Genomic DNA, 18,963 nt, shown 5'->3' with positions numbered 1-18,963 from the left:
TTGCTTCGTCTTAAGCACAATGACTAATTTGCATTTGTCCAAACTCCTTATGTATAAAACTGCTATAACTTTTTTCTTCTTGAATATATAGGAAACCTATGGAACATATTGGAAATGAAAAGGTCATTTCTCTCTGTGTGTTCTTGTAATGTTCTCTGCAAAATTTTCCAAATTAACCATCTCTTCCAAACGTATAATCACAATACAGAGTAAAAATCAGTTCTCCTTTGGACAACTCAGAATTTACCCCTTTGGGTTTTATGCTTTTATTTCAAATTACTTAAAACAAAATAGCTTTCCCCCTTTAACTTCAATTTTTAAGCACCTCTGCTTGATAAGGCTCGTCCTCTCGCCCCATCATACAGAAACCTATTGGAAATGGAGGAAGACTGTGGAATATTCTGCATTTTCTCAAGAAGAAAACTGTGGTACCTGCTCTCTTCTTCTGACTTTGGTGATTTGCACATCACATATGCTAGGTAGGGCCTCTGTGGGAAGGCGTCAGTTACTTTACCGCTACCAGTTGGCATGCTGGGCTCACTAAAGGCCCCAGGTGATTGCTCTGTCCACTAAAGTTGGTGTGGAGAACATTTCTGGTCCAGCCAGGAGATGCCTCTAGCTACTGTCTTTACCTAGACATCAGTCAACCAACAGAGCATTGGCAAGACTTAAGCTCCTTTATTTTCTAGTAGCTGATCTCTCTCTGTTGGGGGAAAAGAGTGGTGAGAAAGTACAGAGCTTAGCAAAATACAATCCCACAACTGCTTTGGAGGCTCTAGGGATTGTGGCCACCTCCTTATCATGTGTCAAAGGGAATGGGATTCATTGCTATAGATTGATAGTTACAGACTGAGAGGTTAGAGGAAGTGGTTTTTTGCAGAGGATCCAAAGTTTTGTTTAGTCTATAAGAAATGACCTAATCTATATTTTCTTTGCAGCAGAGCTTCTTTTCAAAAAAAAAAAAAAAAAAAAAAAAAAAAAAATCTCTCTGTGGGTTGGTTTGATCTTTTAAATTTCTTGAGGAAAGACTATGTTAGATGAAAGCTCTGGTGCATTCATCTAAAGCCAGCTTTCCTGTAACGTAAATTTGGAATTATCATCACAGTCTCCAAAGGAGTGATAACTTAACACCATAAAACAATCAACCTGCGCTGTCGCTGACATGATCAGCTGTGCTCAGCGGGGGCAGGACTAAAATGACAAAAGGTATTAACTGCATCACAGTGTGAGAAAGGGAGCATCTGAGTCAAGAATAAAAGTTACCTAGAGGGGATGATGCTGTATCTATTGATTTTGCTTTTAACTTCCAGCAGTGGGAAAAGAGACTATGTGCCCATTAGCCTCTTTGAATTGTAAAGAATAAATGCTCAATCCTTGAGTGGATTTACTGGAAAAAGATGCAAGCTAAATTCTTGTAGGCTTCAGGTTAAATTTATTCACTGACCAGGACATGCACATCGAATGATCTGTAGCTCATATGACCTTTGATGAAGGCTGGCTATTTTGGAAGACAAACAAACGAACAAATAGGTAAATATTGCTCCACTTCTCTGATCCTCTTACTTTGGTCAGGATTAGAAACAGAAATCAAAAAATTTATTGGAGACAGCTGGGCTTGTTTGGTTCTTGAAATACCATATTTCCAACTAGCAATATTCAAATTTCCCAGAAAGCGAATGGGAAAGCTTTCAGTGTTTTTTGAAAAATCTAGCCAGCTTTCAAAGGGGGAGAATGAATGAATCTGAATGTCTGAATGAGTGACAATAAGAGTGATCAACAACGTCAATGAAAATTATACTCAGAACATCTTCCCTTTAGTTTCTTATTTTAGAATAGTAAGAGAATCGGAACTAGCCAATTTCTACTGATGTAGTTGAACAGATATGTAGCGAATAATACTTTTATAGGACTTTCTTTTTACATCAATAGACAAAAAGACCCTTCTTACCTGCACAGGGACACAAGCACACAGGGAAGATCTCACCCAGAAAGCTGGCTAAGGTTACAAGCCAGGGAACAATCAGAACTGTAATTCAGGTCTAGTGCTTTCTCTCCAGTGCAGAAAGAGAAGGCTTGAAGACCCCATCAATATGTAATTACTTCCTTCTAAAAAAAGCAAAGGTGTAATTGTAGCTCTGGAGTGATTGTTGATAGATATTATTTGTACCCCGTCTACACTGCACCAATTTCTCAATGGGGTTCTTTTTTTTTGAAACTAATTCTCATAAATTACCATTTCAGTATTTGCTTTAAAAAATATTTACTGCTGGGAGAATGAAGTTAGGCTGGAGGCTGAGCAGAGGAGCAAAATTGCCCTTCAGGCTTTCCAAAAAGCTTGGTTAAAAGATTGAGAGTTTCTGAAGCCCATTGCTTTCTGCTCAGCTTAGATGTATGCGCAGAAGGAACCTATCATTCACAGTTCCAGCTTCAAATGCTTGCATTCATGTTCATTCCCCTGAGGTTAAAAGCAATAAATACACACATATGGAATATCACCATGAGGCAGGGTTTCGCAAAAGAGCATATTTGCATACTTTAGGAAATGCCAGTAAAATAAAGGCAGAATGCACAGTGCGATGAACTGATTTACACAGGCAGGAAACACGCCAACATGCAAAGACTAATAACACCGGAATTAACAAGCACATCAAAGAAAGAGGGAGAGGAAATGGATCTGTTCTTCCTCAAATCAGGGATGCTATTCTAGATTTACACAGGTTAAACCAGAACAAAATCTGGCGTAAGAAGTAACACTGGTGGAACTGCCTGTAGTATTACGAGAAATAGCGTACATTTGATCGTATTCTGGGGACAAGACTTAAATATGCTCTGTGAATTTGTGGAATAGAAATTAAAGTGGAGCGGGATCTTCTGAATATGAAGGTTGAAGGCTGGGTTTGAAGACTGGAGGTACATGGTGCCTTCTGGTTATGAGCATTTTATACGGACCGAGTTGATCCCAGCCTAGTTCCAAGTAAACATACGTCCAAATCTTGAAAGCCATGTTATTCTCACTGGCTTTTTGACTAGCATTAATTCTGTTCTCCAATTAAATTGTTTTTTGAAAATCCTGGAGAATTATATTCCATTTAAAAGTAAGTACTATCTATACTGCAGTAATGAGTTTATATAGACAAATTTCTCTTTCTCTGACATTTATATTCTTTCTTTTTCTCCTTAATAATAACTTAAAAGTTATATTCTGAGATTCTCTGATGTTTGTGCAGATTGGATGCAAAATAAAGGTTCAATTAGTGGAAAAAGTAGCACAAAATTGGTGCTTATAATTTGTGAAGTCTTTTTGCAACCGAGCATTTTACTGAAAAATCAAACACTAAATCTAAGATTTATCACACAAAGCTTGTGATATGTTGGCCAATGATAGTCTTTCCTTATGGTAAAATGTTGCAATTGGCTTGCGTGCATTTTTTGTTTTGTTCATAATTTAACTGTGTGTAATGTAATTTAACTATGCTTATTGCTATTACTAAAGTAATTTATGTTTGTAATTTAGCTATTAATAATTATAAATGCAAGACAGAGCTATTGCATTGAGATGTGAAGCCTTTTTAATCACTTTCAGTGATTTTAATCCTTTTAATCAAAGTGAGGTGGAAGAGTTAAGAAGTAAGGTACTCTTAAGACTTAAAATATAATAGTGTGATTGCTGATGGCCAATGTGGGAGACCTTAGCAATCCAAAAGCTAGCTGAGAAAAGACTACAACAGGATACTAATGTCCAGCAAGTCTTGCAATGGACTGACAGCAGATTTCCCTTTTTTATGCAGAAAATGAAGAAAATTACGGCAAAGGAAGTATTACCATCTGTAACAGCCATCAGTCAAGAGAGAGGACATGACTGAGGCAGAAGAGTCTGGATGGAAACGACGGTGAAATGAATGGAAGGAAGATCAGCAAAATAAAGGAAATGGATTTCAAGAAAAAAACCACTTCAGCTGACTAGTAAAGCCTCAAAATATTACTTCCAGCTCTAAGTCTATGTTAAGAAATGTGCTGACCAGTTGGAGAGATCCAGAGAAGAGCAGTGGGAGTAACAGGACGTACAGAAAGCCTGACCTAAGATGAATAGCTGAAAAAGCAGGCTGGGTGGGAGGGGAAAAGACTTGTAAGAGCCATAACAGACTTCCAATATGTTAATAAATGAAGGAGAACGTGAACTCTACCTCACATCCACTCTCAGGCAAATTATAATAGGTTTTCATTGCAGCGGGGAGGATACAAGCAATATTCTCCTTTTAAAGCATTGCTTTGCAACAGGCGTACTGTTACTCTAATGCTGTAACTGGTAGGAGGAATGAGGGTGGTGAAGTGCCTACAGTATTGTAAGGCATGATACACAAAGTTGTTGCAGTATGATACGGCAGCAAGCATACGACACAGCAGGAGACACCACCAGGAGGATTAGTGGACTTTAAGGCAATATGCTAGGGGCATCCTCTTCTAGCAGAGTTTAGACACTGCTAAAGTTGGAATAAAAAAAGGCAGAAATCCAGGTCTCGAAGGAACCCTGAGACTGCTATTTTCAATGCTCTCTTCTTTTGAACTGTCTGTATGGGGTTTATTTTTGCCCTTTTTTGTACTTCCCTCAGGCTCTGTATATTTTTTTCCTGGGAGACCAGCATAACAGTCCTTAATTTTCTCCACCTTTGTTCACCCACTCCTACAGGTAAACATTTGGGGGAAAAAGTACAGATAAGGTCTCTTTTTTCAGGCATTATGTTTGGCTGTTACTATTACTTTATAAATGGCAGAAAAAACTCATCCTGGTCACATATCCTAGATCCTATCAATTCCTGAGTTGGGGCATAGTTAAAACTAATATTTTAATTTTAATTTGATTCCAGAAAACTTTGTCTCTTTCATGAAATCAACTATCATAAGTTGACATCTCACAGAGATTAATAATGAAGAATTTATTATATGTAATGCAATCAACATGCATTCAATCTATTTTATCATTACTGCAGGAAAACAAAAAGTTAACATTTACCGGTGAAGTCTTAAAAAAAAACAAACAAATAACTTTATTACAGAAACTCAGATGACTGTGTTTTCCCCAAAACTTAAATATTTGCAGGATGATTTATTAGTTCACCATTTTATCCCATTTTCTGTGCTTCCTCAGATAAGATCAACACTCAGAATATTATTTCTTTTGCTTGTCTTTCTACAAATATACTACTATTCAGCAGTGCCAACTACAAGCCCTATATAAGCATGATTGTAAGCTACTGCCCCTTATCCTAGCCCTTGTATTAAAAAGTTGACCTAAAAACATGTACAAGAAAGTCAACACATTAAAATTTAGAACGTGCTGCAATACTAGGATTTCTTTGTTCTCTTCTGTGAGCTCTCTTTTTTTTTTAAAAAAAAAAAAAAAAAAAAAAAAGCAGCCTGTTGTAAGTAATCGCATACATACTCAAAATTTCAGCTCTGGTTGATTACGGATTTTTCTGGCCTTTGGACACAGTTACTGTGATATAGGAGAAAAATCCCCACCTGGCAACAGAGGCTGCCACAGGGACAGCAGTGTGGGCAGCAAGAACCATGATTCACTGCACCTTTTATGCCTCGCTTCCTCATTTGCACGGAGGAGAAGCGCATCTGGCCTAGGATTACTTTTCAGGGCTTTTTTCTTATCTGTTGTATTTCCAGATATGAGAAAAATAAGCTGGCTTTGGCCATCTTATGAAATACAAATGTGCTGCCCAACAAAAATGACGGGAGATTTGTTTTATGAGAAATCTGAAGCCTGGCCAAATAAGAACCTCAGTATTCTATAATTCAGTGCCATACGGGCAAGCAATCACAAAGGGAGATGAATCATGATAGAGCCATTGAAAAAACCCACCCAGTCCCTGAAAAACAACAAAACACGCTACATTTCTTGTAAGATGGTTGATAACTGAGTGGCTTAGATTTTTCTTACAGGATTTTTTATTTAAAATGTTGTTTATTGCCATCTTCAAAACATTCTGGAAAGACTAATAATACCTACGGGGAAGACTCTACTGGAATCTGAAGACATTCCTCAGTTTTTTAATTCTGTTTTATTACCATCAGCTGGAAAATTGAAGATTTAATTTAACAGGCTGGTTTTACTTTTGTACCTTCTTAAACAAAAATTCTCAATAACCTTGAAAATTGAAAATCTTAAATGGAATGCAGTTAGTTTCAGCTGCATTTCTCTATATTTTCTATGTCTGGATTATCATGTGCATTCCCACAAGTAATGTAATACTTTCAAATGTATATTATTCCACTGGAGAATATTTGGATGAATAATACAGCACATAGTGCTGCAGATTAAAGAAAGTCATTCTTGTGAATATTCTTTTTTTTGCACAGAGTAATAAAGGTTAGAGTACATAAATTTGTTCTCCATTCCTATTAAAATTCATTTTCTGTGGCCTATATTTAATTAGAATGGGTTGTTAAATATAATTATCCAGTGTCTTTGAACGTAAGTTTACCATAAAAAGTAACGTTTCTAATACAATCATAATTTTCTACAACCAGATTTAAATGCACTGTTACAAGACTTTAGAAGAAAGCAAGGGCTGTAGCATCACTCTTTTACCATACTCGAAAGAGAGAAAATCCAATGTATATTTTACACAGGATATCACTGGTACTAAAATAAGTAGATTATGTATATGAAGTTTTCATTTCATTTCTTTACATAAAGTTTTCTGTTGGACTAGTTACAGTTATTGTCTAATACCCACAGTGTTAGTTGTTCTGCCTATCAGAAAGGATAGCTGGTCAGATCGCATTCGAAATTGGTATGCGACCACAAAGCTGAAAAGCTTTGCAGAGCTCAAGGTCAGGAAGATGAATGTGCAGGGCCTCTCTGAGAGTTCAGAGGTGCTCGCTTTCTTATTCACTGCTACTTGAGTGCCTGAGAAAAAGGAAATTGCTTTTTTTCTGGTTTGGCAATATCTGACTTGGCTGAAATAACTACTGCTTCAGATGCTGACTTCAAGTATAAATCAAATCGATGCGTTTAATTCAGATTTTCTGGTCAACGACTCAGATTGCAAAAGAATATACTGGAAAGTAACATGTAGCTACAACTCTTCAAAAAGCAGTAATGTTCTAGTATTCAGGAAAAAAAGATCTGCAAAACCCCGTACACCCGCCCTGCAGACCCTCTGCCCGACAGCGCCTCCTTCCCCCAGCAGGCCTATGGTGGCTACACAAGAAATCAGATCTCAAGTACTAATATGACTCGATATCTAGTTATTTTTTAACAGCCTGGTTACTGACGGACCAACAAACGCATTTATAAACATGCGGGCTGAAAAATACTACCGCTCTGAGACGTGTCCTATTCAATTATATGCCATCAAATCAAAGGGAGAGCTGACAATATCTGACATATGCAGATGGTTGCAGCCCACAAAGTATAATGCAAAATGTCAGGAAAAAGATGTGACAAGTCTGAAACCTGTTGTGTCACACAAAAAAGCCAGTATTAGCACCAAAGGACACCCGGTTGGCTATTCCCAAATCTCTAGCAAGCACACTGTACGAACACAGCTGTCATCACTCACCCAGATTTATTTTCCGAGATGTATTTTTACCAAACAGTTTTGAGGTGGTTGAGGTGATCCAGCAGAATGTAATTATTACTACTAATTTAATTTAAACTAATTTAATTTAAATTGCACCTGTGTTTCCTGTGCCCAAGGCAAGTTTTGCTCTTGAAAGGCAGCAGGCGCCAGCACCACGTGGCAGAGCAGGCTGTCAGCTTAAATTTTTCCCTTGCCATAAACAGCCTGTTAGTAGGCTGAAAACGATGCCAGGGATTACGCGCAGCGTGGTGATCTGCAGTGCAAACCGCTACCTTAGCACGTTACTGCAGCTGCAACTTCTGCTCTTTGCTCGACGGACTCGAGCACTCGAGGAGCCAGAGGCAGGAACGCTCGCACCGCGTCGGGAAGAGCTTCCTACCTGAAACTGGGTGCAGAAATCCCAGTGCAAACGTAGCAAACGTTCCTCCTAGGTGCCCTTAAAGCCTCTTCACTCGTGACCGAACGCCTGAACTTGCATCTCTGGTTCTCACTGCTCAAACTTCACTTATTTTTTGCCTTACTTGAGCAGCTCGAAAACAGCTACCGCTTTCCAAATATCACAGGAAAAGAAAAGTGCAGTTTGTTTTCCAAGGACAGATCATCCTGCTCTGTTGTGTTTCAGTTAACATCTTGATGATTTTTTCCATTAGTGGCAATCTTTAAAATCAATAGCACATTAAGAATGTGAGGAAATGCAACAGGAACAATTCTTTTAGATAGCACTTGCAAAATATTCATTTTATGCTGAATAAATTTATCTATGATCTAGATAATTAGAGTGAGCGAGGGCTGCCTAAAGATTAATTGCTATAGTAAAATTAAATGTATCTGCATCTAACGCAGAGAAAAAACCCAGCCAACTCAATAAAAGTTCACTCAAATGTGCAGTGTTTCTGCTCTGCTTAAAGGATCTGACCAAAAGTTTTCAATTTGTAAACATGAGCAAGAGTTCAATAATTTTAATTTCCATTCTTTCAGTGATAGTAATCAATTTAAATGCTCTTCTTACCAGCATCATTGTAAATAAGAAATAACCACCTACTAGCAAAATTAATTTCTGTACTCAGTTGGCCTGTTAATCCAACATTCATGCAATCCCAGATTATTAATGATTGCAGACAGCAGGACTTTGCATAAAAAGAAGAAACAACACAGAACGGTTTTGCAGTAATAATACTCTGTAATGCTGCTAAATAGGTTAAAAAGTGATTACTGCAGATAAGCTTAAGAGAGTCTAATTTTACAATCTTTGCTTTTACCACTGGTTCATGGCAAGCCTAATAAAACTCCTTTTACACTCAAAATGGGCAACTTACTGCTTCACAGTTTGCTTTGATAAAAATTTGTAAATCCTGTAGTGAAAAATCATACTATAATCAGCTTAGTTTAGATTTTTGCCCTATTTCAAAATAACTTATTTCTTTATGCCTAATACTGCTGATAAGGTTTCATTTTTGAAACCTAATCAGCCAGGTACATCTTTAATAAGAATCACTTCCTTTTATATATTTCAGAATCAATTTTTCTTCTTTAAAAGTGCTTTGAGATCAAAGTAGATTAGCATATGTGACATTGCAATTTGATATTGTTGACTATCCCAGGACCTACCACTGCTTTGAGCTGTGTTTCTGTGGTGTACCTACACTTGGCTAGCCAGCACCCCAGAGCCAACCATTTCTGTGCAACCTGTGTTGGGTCAACACAACCTGTGCTTCAGCAGCTGTTGACAGTGTAATTTTAAGATGGAGAAAAGGATAGAAAAGTGAATTAGGGCTATGACAGAAGATCAAGGAATCTGCAGCTCAAAGGACACATTACAGACAGACTTGTCTGTTCTGTGGCTTTTTTAAATTGTTTTTTTTCAACAAGAAGTTCTCATACTATTGCTGGTAGTAGTATGAGTGTTTACGCATAAATGGTATCCTCTACTAGCTGAAAGAGGAGGGGGATAAAAAGGGCAGGCAATGGTTTCAGCTGTATACGGAAGCTGTGAATGGATAAAACAGCATGAGTTATGGGCCTTCCTGGGCTAGCCAGATCTTGGTTGGCTGGAGCAGTTGGTTGCAGTTGCAGGACTGTAGTAGTAACATCACGCAGATAGCAGGCTGTAGAAGCCAGTGAGATGTGGATGGTGGATGGACACAGGGAAATGCAGGTATTAGCAACATTTTGGTCCATCTAGGCAGCCACTGACTGTAAAAGGGAAGAGATGGAGTGTTAATAAAGTGGCTCCTGGCCCTAGTCAAGGCTGTGCACACAGTCCTTTCCCAGTTAAATTCTACTACAGGCTTCCTCTGCTGCCAGGAAAAGGGTTCCTCTTCCCAGCACCATGTTGCTGAGGACACGATAGGTGAGTTGGTGAGAGGGCCACAGCTGTGTGCAAGCTGCAGTGTTTGAAGAGACATGCTGTGCACACAGGCAAAGGGGACAGCAGAAGTGTGGTTTCCTTTAGCTCCTTACAGCAACTGGAGCCCATTGCCTTTCATCCTATCACTGCATACTCCCAACTCCACAAGTCTGGCTCTACACCCTCCCGTACGGTAGTTGAAGACAGTACACCCCCATTACCCATCTCTTCTTAAGACTGAACAAACCCCAATCTCAGCCTCTCCCAGTAAATCCTGTGCTCCAGCTGCTTAACCACCTTGGTGGCCTTCTGCAGGACTTCTTCCAGTTTGTCAATGTCTTTTTTTGTACTTGGGGACCCAAAACTGGGCACAGTACTGCAGGAATGGGCTTACGAGTACTGAATAGAGGAGAATAACCATTTCCTTCAAGCTGCTTCCCATGCTTTTGCTAATGAAGCCCAGTAAGCCTTCCTCAGTGCAACATCACATTGCTGACCCCTGTTCAACTTTTTGTCTACCAGGCTCCCCAAGACTTTCTCTGCACAGCTCTCTTCCAGCCAGTCAGCCCCTTGTCCAGACCAGTGCATGAGGGTCATCCATCCCTGGGTGTGACTTCACATTTGCTTTTGTTGCCATTTGCGTTTTTTCAGTGTATTGAGATCCCTACAAATGGCAGTGCTGCTCTCCAGCTTATCAGCCACTGCCCACAGCTAGGCATCATTTGTGAGCTTGGTAAGAAACTCCATCCAATCCTTCGGGCCAGGAAGATGGTAAACAGTATTTGTTTAGTATTAAACCCCAAGGAATGTCACTAGTAACCAGCCATCAGCTAGACTTCAAGCTGTTGATGCTATCCTTTGAGCTGAAAATCTAGCCAGCTTTTTACCCATCTAGTAGTCCACCTGTCTGATCCATACTTCCCCAACTTGGCTACATGGACTTTACGCGAAACTGCACCAGAAGCCTTGCTAAAGTCATGTTAAGCAATATCTACTGCTCTTCATTCACTGAAGCCAGCTATCTCATCAGAGAGGGTAATCAGGTTGGTCAGGCACAATCTACCCTTGGTAAATCCATGCTGGCTCTTCCCAGAAAAGCTCTTTTTGAACATGGACTCTTTTGCATTGCTTCATCTAGACTTTTCAGGGGCATGCTATGGAGTGTACTGTTAAAAAATAGATACCCCAATGTCTCCTTTCTGACATACTAGCTAAGCTGGTCTCATAACAGCTTTGAATATGCCCCAATAGCTTGCACACTGAGCAGTCAGGAAATATGGTGCCCTCAAAGGCACCTAAGGGATGTGGTAACAGTGGTGAAGATCCAGCCACTGGGCCAAGTAAGACCATACTGATTTACACTCTTAGATATCTGTGACAAAGGAGACCTGATTTCAGTTTAGACAAAAATAGCACACTACCAAATTACTTGGCTTGGTTGATACAGATTGGATTTAGGCTATAAATCACGGAAGTGGTTATTTGGGTTTTGAATTTCAAACTTCTCTTTTCAGGGCTGGAAAAACTGTACTATCCCTCCCTCCAATAAAAGGTATCAATAGTTATTCTGATATTCCCATCCTGTGTCATCCTACTTGCCTCAAAGAGTGCATTATTTTTATGCATCTCTCATCCCTGTGGAAGTTTCACAAGGACTGTGATCTCACATCCTTTAAGTGTTACTTTTTTTAACCTCCTGACTGTTGGATGGTTTATTTTCAGCACAGAATTCAGAGCAAGACACCATGTAGATGAGAACATTTACAAAGCATGTAATCATTTTTAGACTTTCTTAAATTGCACTTGGAGCCTAGCCCGATGCCTGAAAATACAGATTCTTCCAAGATCAGACTTGAATGCACAGATTTTTTTTTTCTTGATAATGCTGGCTTTCACTTACTTACTCAGAACAGAGTATCTTGCTTTAATAGTCTATAATTTTAAACCTAGACTATCACTGTCTTCACTTCAATTACAAATTGTTTACAAGGGTCGCTTTTCTCCAGTTAGACTGTACTGTTGGCATATACATCCCACTTTTTATTAGAATAATTGGGTTTGAATGTTATGCAGGGTTAATGGTGATCACTGTTAAACAGAGCATTACTTCCCCTATCTGCAATCAGTAGCAGCTCACTAGAAAAACAGAAATTCAATTTTATCTAGCAGTGGGATAACCCATTCATTAAAACTGTCTTCCTAGAGAGAGAAATGGATGGAAATGTGGGGTGTCTGGTTTGCAAGGGATTTATTTCAGTATTTTGCGATTTGATGTGCTGCAGTTTGGCACAATGACATCATTTTTTATATTTTGGGAATCAGTCCAGGGGAACATGCTAGTAGGTAAGCTCTGCCCCAGAATCCAAGTCTCCTGATTCTGCAAGAAGAAACCAGATCACCAAGGACTTCCAAGTGACCCCATGAGCTGAAACACACGGGGCAGGGAGCTAAACCAGCATCCAGGGCCTCCAAGCAGGCTGGGAGCTCAAGGGCTCCCAGGGGTGTCAGCTGCTTGCTCCTCAGCTCGGTGCCTTTGCATGGTGAAAGTGCCATGGAGCCACTAGAAAACCAGAAAGATTTAATTTCATGAGACTCAGTGACTGACCTAGGATATTTCTGTGAAGTATTCTGGGTTCATTGAATCGATGTGCTTTAATAATCTCTCTTACAGTGGAAAATTCTCTAAGTGGCTCTACTTTCAACATAAAGTAGGTCTAAGACCAGTGCCCTTTCATCTAGCTGAGTCCTCCAAATTTTTAGTTGATTTTTTATTTAACCTTGATTCTGGGCTAGAGCTTTGCCACTGTGGTGGCTTATACTACTTATACTGGTTTATACTATTCAAGTTTCAAGACTGTTTCCCCAAAGAGTATCTGTCTTTCCATACAGCTCCCTGTTCACATCACTGAACAACCATTTGTCAGATTAATACTACCTTGACTAATTGATTTTTTATTAATAAATGCAACTGTGCTTCAAGATTTTATCCAGGTCCCTGTATTGAAGAGCAAAATAATGCATAATAAGATTGCTCCTGTGATATGTTTACGGTATTTCCAACCCAACTGAAATCAAGTAGCATGAGAAATCAAGTAGCATGAGAAAAAAAAGGATAGAAGAATCTGATGCAGTTTCCAGAGTCATCAACAGAAGAACAAGGTTCCTTACAGGGGAACTTTGAATAAAAACCTAGGATTAATTTAATTTTTAGATAAGGATTTCTGAAGTGTCTATATGTAACAGTATAACTCACACTGTCGTGCAGTGCATCCAATCAACACATACCCTTCCAGCACTACAAACATAGGTGCTTTATTTAGATATAGATGCTGCAGAAACACCCACAGAAAGGCCAAGAAAAATAAACCAAGTAGGAGGACTCGGAGTTCCATACTTGGCTAACCTCATCTAGTCTAAATCACACAGTCCTTCTCATTAGCTGTGGATGCTCCGTTTTAAGAATAATAACCAAAGAACTGACCCCATAAGACTTCTTGAAGGTTGCCCCAGAAGCTCTGGATGCTAACAGTTTGAAGTCATCTTCCAAATCCTATCTTAATTACTATTTACTATCTTTCTAACCTTTCCTGTCCTTCCTCTGCTTTGAATTCATCTTTCCAAAACACGCCTAACGAGAATTGTCCATAGGTGTGAAAAAGTCTCACTAGCATTTTATGAAATAGCATTAATCTCTCTTTTTCTCCACCAGAAAAACTAGAATTTATACATTGTAGGTCTTCACTTTTCCCCAAACCATCTCTTTTGGCTATCTCATAGTCATCCTTTGACTGATTATTATAGCTAGAATTTTTCTTTTCCCATTAGTTCCAACAGATGAGCTATCACTTAACAGAAATACTTGTTATTAGTCACTAAGTTTAAGATCTTGCATCTTGTGCTATTAAATTATAAAAGCCTAAAACAGACATATTTGAATCTCATGTATTTAGGTCAACAACAACATGCAAAGACAAACAGGATCATTTTATCTAATTCTACGATTTTAGTTATGTACAGATCTCAGTATCTACTGACTGCATACTCTTATGGTACATGAGCACACAGTTTGCATAATTATTCTTGGAAATAGGATCCATCACAAAATAGTGACTCAAAAAAATTTATTTTAATTCTAGGACTTGGGAAAACACAGTTTCTACCAAACTACCAAACCTCAGTGCTTCCCTTTTGTTGATAATACAAATGGTGATTTAGGCTTTGTCTTAAGTTCACTGTGGCCATTCGTAGAAATATATCAAAGTTTACATTAGCATAGTGTATCTGCATTTTGCCAATAAAACTTTTACTGCAGACAGGAGTCCAGGTAGACAAAACTGATTTTACTTAGACAGCAATGTTGGGGGGAAAACAGCAATTCAATGAACATCGTGACAAGCTTTGGCATACATACTGTGAGCTTCATAAATAAGTGGTCTAACCCAGCCAACTCTGAAGTAGGAACAGGCTAAAAAAGAGAAAGAAAGGGGTGTGGCCAAGTACAGCAATCAGACAATCTTCTGCCATATTATTACTGAGATCCTCTGCCAATCAGCAAAGAACTACTATTTTTATAGTTTTCAATTCTTTCAAGAGACAATGTACTGAAACACAGAGATAAATTTCCATTGCATAAGGGAAGCAGATAGTATAATGAAGCATGAAAAAAGCACTGTAAACCTCCATTTAAATAAATGAAAGAAGTAATGAATAGATAAAAGTGAGACTGATTACTGAATATCAGGATGATATGATGAAATTTCTAAAAAAAGAGCTTCCCTTGTTATTTATCTAGCTTTCCCCAGTATTTGTTTTTACAGAACTCAAAAGTTTTCAGAAGGAGAAAAAGGAAAAAAGGAGTTAAAGAGCACAGTATCATTTCCCACTGGATTTTCACCAGATCTTTAGAATTAACAGGAGCTTATCTAGCAGAAGGAGGAGGAAGTCATATATTTATTTTATTAGTCCAATCCAGAGTCAGGGGGGAAACGTCAGACACGCTTATGGTCATGCAAAGCTATTTTCAGCTCTGGCTCCAAACTAAAGAATGGTTTTGAATACCCCAAATCTTGCATGCTTTAAACCAATTCTATCCCTCAGCCAAATAAAGACAGAAAATAAAAAAGGGAACTTCTCTAGGGCCATTCACTATGTGTAGGCAAGTCTGACTACATGGTATTTTCCTGGTATTAAACAACCCAATTTACAATTGCAGCACTAACATCACATTTTTTTTTTAATGTGATTTGAGAGCCTGGCCCTGTTCTTTCCCATTTGGGGTTGCTAGCTGTGCAGCGCTTTCCTGAAATGCCACCCCTTGCTTTGAAAAAAATCCCACTTTTATGCTTGCTGCAATGCCTCTGTTAGAAACACCGAAGGTGACATCTCGCTGCCATAAAAAGACGCAAGTGAAACCCTTAAAGCAATAAATATTAAGTAAATTACTGAGTGGAATAATAAACATAGCCTACTAGCAAAGTAGCTCAACCATATATAAACCTAGTAAAACCAAAGAGACTATATTCTTTTATCTCATATAAGATACTTTACTTTCGGGTTAATTTTTGTTTTGCTGATGACTACTTCCTTTTCCAAACAAATTTTGCTTTCCGGATTGATAAGAATGAGGACACATTTGTTTTGCATACATTATAAAATCAAACTTTCTGTTCCATTTTACCCAGAATGAATAACATTCTGTTTTTATGCACTTGGCTACATTTCTCAATCAAAAAGCCTTTCAATGTATTGTTGAGGGGAGGGAAGTGATTGCTGAAATGGAACATAAGTTCTCCTTTCCTTTTTTTTATTTTCCTTTTTTTTTCCTTTGTTGCTTCTAGCATGGCAAATTATCCTGTGCTAAGCTCATCCTGCAGTGACTGATTTACTGCACCTGTAAATATTCCATGTATCTGGTTTTGGATATCTAAATCTAACTCAGTAGTAGAAGCATTTAAGTAGTCTGGAAGTAATGCTTTATTTTGCTCTGTTATATGGCATTAGGGCTGTGAAACAGAGATAATTTCTTGTAGTAGCCACTATGCAAGGGAGCAGCATATCTACTGTGCTGCTTTACTCTGGGTGTAAAAGCAAGGAGAAACATTTTAAGCAGCCCAAGGAGTTAAGCAGTCACTATTTTTAACTTGAATGGCACCTTTTCAGCTATTGTGTAAATAATGTTTATATCTAGGAAGCTTGCACACAGAATCAAAGTAAAAGAAATCACCTCCACAATTTAGAAGTTAATATGTTCCACCAAAATTAAAAGTCTGCCTGAGGTTATGCATGAAGTCAACAGCAGGGAAGCCTAGCCTCCTTATAAGATTATTATTTTGGTTTTTTGCATCTTTTGCTTCGCCCCACAAGCTGGGACGGAGGAGACCTGACCTGCTCCAGGAAGCCCTGTCTAAGCTAAACTCTTTTCCTCAGGCAGGTATAACTGCAGCCCCAGCCCTGCAGCAGAAGTTTAAAGATGCCACTATGGTTCCTTGTGGTGCGTAGGGCCCTGATACTCTGTACTTCAAAAAAACTGGGAAAGAACATTATCCTTCTCAAACTGCTATTTTTTAATAAACTGGAAAAAATAGTTGGCTTCTTCCTTCAGTTACAAAAAGAAAGGGAAAAGAAATGTGGGAAGAAGTGGAAGAAAAAAAAATGAAAAGATGAATAAACAGAAAGGAGCTTTAAGAAATATTTTGAATAGAAATTCACATAAGAGTTGTATAGGTAAGAACAATGAAAATAGCTTAAAATAAATAAGCTACTACTTTCTTTTCATTTATGTTTCCCTCCTTTTTCAAACTCTGCAGTATGTTTCAATGTGGCTCATCACTTCAGTTCAATTAATTATCCAAACATCAGTGAACTCCGAATACCTGGCAAATCTGGACGCTCTTCCATAAAAGAGCTATTAAAAATTGTATGCCAGGAGATAGAAGGCTAGAAACATTCATTAAAAGTAATTCAAATATCTCCTGCTGAGCAGTCGCAAAGCTTTTAGAGCAGAATTATGAAAGATAATCATCCAACCTAATTAACTTCAGGCTTTTTTATTTCCCTTATCTTGAAGGAATTTCACAAACTCATAGACTGTTCTAGCTGAAGGCTTGATCACTTCGTTTTCCTTCCTTACGCCCCAGGTTTACAGTGCTGTATAAATCTTAACGATACTTCTCCTGCTCTAGAAAGAACAAAACCAGAGCATCTGACATCCTCACGGACACCCTGGCTTTGACGCAGAGTACTCGCGGTTGCTCTGACGCAACTTTTTAATTTGAGTAGCACTGAGGCTTTGTGACTGTAAGAACAACACTTGAAGCATGACTGTTATAGCAAGACTCAATGCACACTGTTAGGGATTTTGTCTGGTTTAGAGATAATGAGGACAAGTGCAATTTTCCCAGAAAACGGTGTTTTTGGTATTGCATTTAATTACAATGTATTTCTCAGATGGACATGTTCCCTAACAGGCCATAGCACATTTGTATAGGCACAAAAATACGTCATAGAAGTAAAGAAATACCATGAGAAAATCAGTATTTGCCTGTGAACTGGTGGATGTTGTTGATTTATAGCCGATTACAGTTTAATTGTGTGTTATGGAAGCATTAAAATATATATATTATTTCAATTTTCCTTTTGGCTTTAATAAAATGAACTCACAACTACTACCATCAGTCCTAGAATACTCAGTCTATTTGCATACGGAGCCGGGCTAAGCCGTACCTGCTTTTCCTCAAGGAGGAAAAAAAAGCATAGAAAAGAAAAGCTCTTCTCTTGCAGCGTATTTTCATTTGAAGGGTGAATTATTTGCTAACAAATTGTTCTGAGACAATTAGTTATGAATCATCGCCCGTTAATACACTCCAGTGTACTCTGCGCAACTCTGCGTCCATTTGTCAACGTAGAGCAAGCCCAGAAACAACATCGGACTGTATCAAAAGATCCTTATTTGTGGATATTAAATTATATATTCTTAACTGCAGCGGTCTGAGTTGGAAATCCGTCCTAAGTTTGGCTTCCCGTCAACCCTGCCTATTCCTTGAAATATTTCGTTTTTAAGTAACTGAAACAAGCACTTAGCAGGGATCAACGGGGATTTTTTTTTTCCCCAGGCGACTGAGGAGAGACCTCTGGTTGAGGTGGGTGAGCACCACGACAGCGCTTCCCGGGGTTCGCACCGCAGGGAGCCGCCGGGCCCGGCGCCACGCTCACGTCGGGCCGGCCCGGCGCCTCAGGCGATACCCCATGGGACAACTACTGAGATTTTGGATTTCCCCCCGAATTCACTGTTACTTAACTACGTGCTTTCCAAACTTGTAATCGCTTGGAATTACGTATAAACCCCTACATATCGGTCTTTGCCTCAGTTTCTTCATCATTCTGCGTACTCTTTTGGACGTGGTCGCATCGGGTCCACGGGGATCTCACGAGCCTTCCTTTCTCACGAGAACCGCCCGTCAGAGACCCCTCACCCTGTCTTCTCAAAAACCATCTTTCCAGGTAAACTGCAACTACAATTCCTTCGCAGACTCACCTTCCTCAGCCTGGCTACTTCCTCTAAACACGTGCTCACACAGATCCGAGAGAACAGCCTCAACACATCTGCAAACATAGCATACGTGCTGCATTCCTACCCGCTGCGCAGTGTCCACTTTCCTATTACATACAGGGAAGAGCTGCAAAAGACAAAGGCAAATTGAACATTTTAAGTTATAACATTGTTTAGAGACAGAGAAGAAAAAATGTTGACTCACTGGGAATATTCCACTCAGTTCCATTCAGGAGCTAAGCAAGCTTTTTTGCGTAAAGGCAATGCCAATTTAAATAATTGTCTATTGGCCTAATTCTGTAACTGTATTTTCAAGTGATAAATGGTTTGAAGGCATGCATGAAAACGCCAGACATCTCAGACAGCAAATATCCTCCCTGTGAATAAATCCTTTGTAAAAAGGGATTGTATCCCGTGTACTAAACAACTGAGGCTGAAGATGCTGCAGGCTATTACACATCTTCCCAATT

General features: G+C 38.9%; 1 long non-coding RNA gene across 2 annotated transcripts in view; it reads right to left on the bottom strand.

The window, feature by feature from the left end:
* LOC134153573 (uncharacterized) overlaps positions 1 to 18,963 on the bottom strand; it is a 71,774-nt gene that overhangs the window by 7,611 nt on the left and 45,200 nt on the right. The window contains exon 6 of one of the 2 annotated variants that reach the window (XR_009961170.1): positions 18,479 to 18,620. The exons of the other annotated variant lie outside the window; for it this stretch is intronic. This is a non-coding gene — a long non-coding RNA (uncharacterized LOC134153573). The remainder of the gene's footprint in view (positions 1 to 18,478; positions 18,621 to 18,963) is intronic. 2 annotated transcript variants of the gene reach the window in all.

Source organism: Rhea pennata, chromosome Z, assembly GCF_028389875.1.
Source record: "Rhea pennata isolate bPtePen1 chromosome Z, bPtePen1.pri, whole genome shotgun sequence".
NCBI lineage: Eukaryota > Metazoa > Chordata > Aves > Rheiformes > Rheidae > Rhea > Rhea pennata.
The sequence above is the reverse complement of the archived record's forward strand: the minus strand, read 5'-3'. Positions and strand labels throughout refer to the sequence as shown.